This window comes from Myxocyprinus asiaticus, chromosome 7, assembly GCF_019703515.2.
Source record: "Myxocyprinus asiaticus isolate MX2 ecotype Aquarium Trade chromosome 7, UBuf_Myxa_2, whole genome shotgun sequence".
Taxonomy (NCBI): domain Eukaryota; kingdom Metazoa; phylum Chordata; class Actinopteri; order Cypriniformes; family Catostomidae; genus Myxocyprinus; species Myxocyprinus asiaticus.
This window is the reverse complement of record NC_059350.1, coordinates 34710122-34712986: the sequence shown is the minus strand read 5'-3', so window position 1 is coordinate 34712986 and position 2865 is coordinate 34710122.

Here is a 2865-nt window from a genome sequence, read left to right as displayed (position 1 = left end):
GCAAATTTTCAAGATCCAGGTCAGGGAAACATGTATCCGGCACACCAGGTATAACGCTTTCACTCTTTAAGGGTACACCTCGCCTCTCGTCGTTTTGTGCTTTAATAATCTACCTTCCTCCTCCAATTTTCTGATAAGCACATATCTAATTTCTTGTTTAATGGTTGCTGACAAAAAGTTAACACATAAATTCCTGCAAGCACCACCAAATCAGATTTTTTTTTAATTTATTCCGTTTTTCAACACATGGTTCATTAATAAAATCTTGAATTTGAACCTCCATCTTACCTGTTTTCCCAAACACAATGAAATTAAGTTGACAAAATGATGTAGAATTGTGTTACTTTAGTTTATTTTAATTAGGTAAATTGAACAAGCAGCAAAAATTCTTTTTTTTTGTGCACCTACACACACACACACACATTATTTATTGAAATATGTTATCTCAAAACTTTTTGTGATGTGTCAGAAAGAAGAGAAAGTTTCACAACTTAATCCTGCTTGAGATATCTACCTCTTGTTGCCAAGCAACAACACTTTGCCTGTGAGCCTCTTTTTGTTAGACCCAGTGTTTTAGAGCTCACTGGGGTCCATAAACGGCAGTATCTTGTCAAATTTTGCATCATAACACAAAGCCTGCTGTTTGGCATCTTTTGTCATGGTGTAAAGTATATTAATTCCCAGGGACTGTCGTCACTGCATCTTGTTGTTAGTGTAGCTCATGACATCTGTCAGGAGTGTTTAGCTGCATGAGGCTCAAAAGAGAAGGAAAGGTGACCATCCTCCCTCTGGCCAAAGACTTATCCACACATTCATCACATTCTATCCTATTCCTATTGTCTTTAACCTTCACACTTCCTGTCACACTGTCCAATATTTTGTTTAATCAGTAGCTACACTGAAAAACAAATGAGAACTGAATCCTTCCAAACTAGAACATATTTAGTGACTAGTTACATCTAAAATATTTCAAATCCGAAAATGGTCAGATGGATGGTGAAACGTTCGAGGGGACCTGGTCAGGTAGTTGCCCAGGGCCATGGAAATTGTACTGGCCCTGAGCTGTTTTTCCCAAAAGCATTATTAGCTAAGTAGATCGTAGAAACATTGGCGCCAATGGTCTCTACGATCAACTTAAGCTTGCAATGCTTTTGGGAAACACAGCCCTGGTCTTATTCACTAACCACCACCTATAGCTTAAACAGCCACATCAGTGCTGAAATATTATTACGTTGACTGTATTGCATAATTTACAAATAAAAATACAATTAGGTTTTGGTGCCACTCTGTGGACATTTCACTTGGAAACTGGAGCACACACATGCACATATGTTCAACAACCCTTCCAGCATTGACCACTGCCTGGTTCGGATTTTGGTAAGAACAGATCAATTTCAGCTGCCCTAACAGAGAATGTAAATATCATTGCACTCATTGGAAGCAAACACCGATAATTTTCATCTATGCTGTATTGCAGAACACATCTTTATTGGACTTGATATGTCAGAAGATATGAGACACAATGACAATAAGCATGAATAATTGCTCTAGATAAAGCACAGATACGAGCTATATAAAGAGTAGAACACCACTGCTGAGTTCACAGGATATCCACACTGGCAGTGAAATCATTAAAGTAAAAAACACTGAACGATTCCTTTCAAATATTACAAGTGAGGATAATAGACTGTTTGAATATTCAGAATGAAAACAGCAGGTTCTGAAAATACATATTGAATTATTTTGCATTTGTTTTTCTCCGGCACACTATTCCCTCTTGATTTTCTGTAACAGTGGCAAGAACATCAGAGCTCACTCACATTTCAAAATAATAAATAAATAAATAAATCTGTCAGATGTGTTTGCTTGTGTTGTGGTATTTTTGTTGCCCCATATTTGCCCCTATTTAACTAAGCTTCTGAGGGGAGTTTAACAGCTTTTTCCCACTCTGAAAGAGACATGCATTTTTGCTCACTTGTTTGCACCAGCAAGTTTCATTTTGATTACCTCATTTGAACAGCCTAGAATCAAAACATCTTGGCACTTTTGAAGGGGAAAAAAACTATATGAAATAACCAAGAAATAACCAGACATGGAAAAAAAGACACCATACAAAACAAAATAAAAAATCTTTTCAGCAAATAAAATTGTCATTTTATATAGTCACTATATATGGTACATTCTGTACACAAAAAGCACAGTGGCCTACCACACACACATACGATAGCAATGCTAGAATTGCACTGAATTGTAATCTGGGCCTGTTTTATTTTGCATTGTTTTGATCTTTTTTATCTGATGTTGTGGTCATTTACAACTGACCACTTACCTATATGTTGGCAAAATCCTAACAATAGCACATGACAACTGAGAAGCCGTTTCATGGCTCTCCAATGGAATGATTTATGAAAGAATACTGTTATAATTACTGTTTCATAAAATAAATCACTACAACGGTTTCAATTTTTGCCTAAAACCACAATGTTCATTAAACAAACTACAAAGGCATTACATTGGCAAAATGTTTTTTACAATCATGAATAAATAAATCTCAAGAATATATTTAAAGTTTGTCTATGAGCAAAAAAATATTGTAAGCATACTACACCTTACAGATATCTTCATAGCACAAATATACAGGTAATTAATATCAGTATCAAATTAGCAACAGCAAAGCACTGATTATTTTGGTAAATTACATTCATTATGCATCTGTGCAGCCATACATTTTTTGAACTGACACATAGTGCCTAATGCGGAGTGAGAGTATATAAACTGAAGCACAGAAAACACAAACTTCCATGAGCTCCAAAACAAAACAAACAAAACAAAACAAAACAATAACAAAGCAAATTCTTTAAAAAT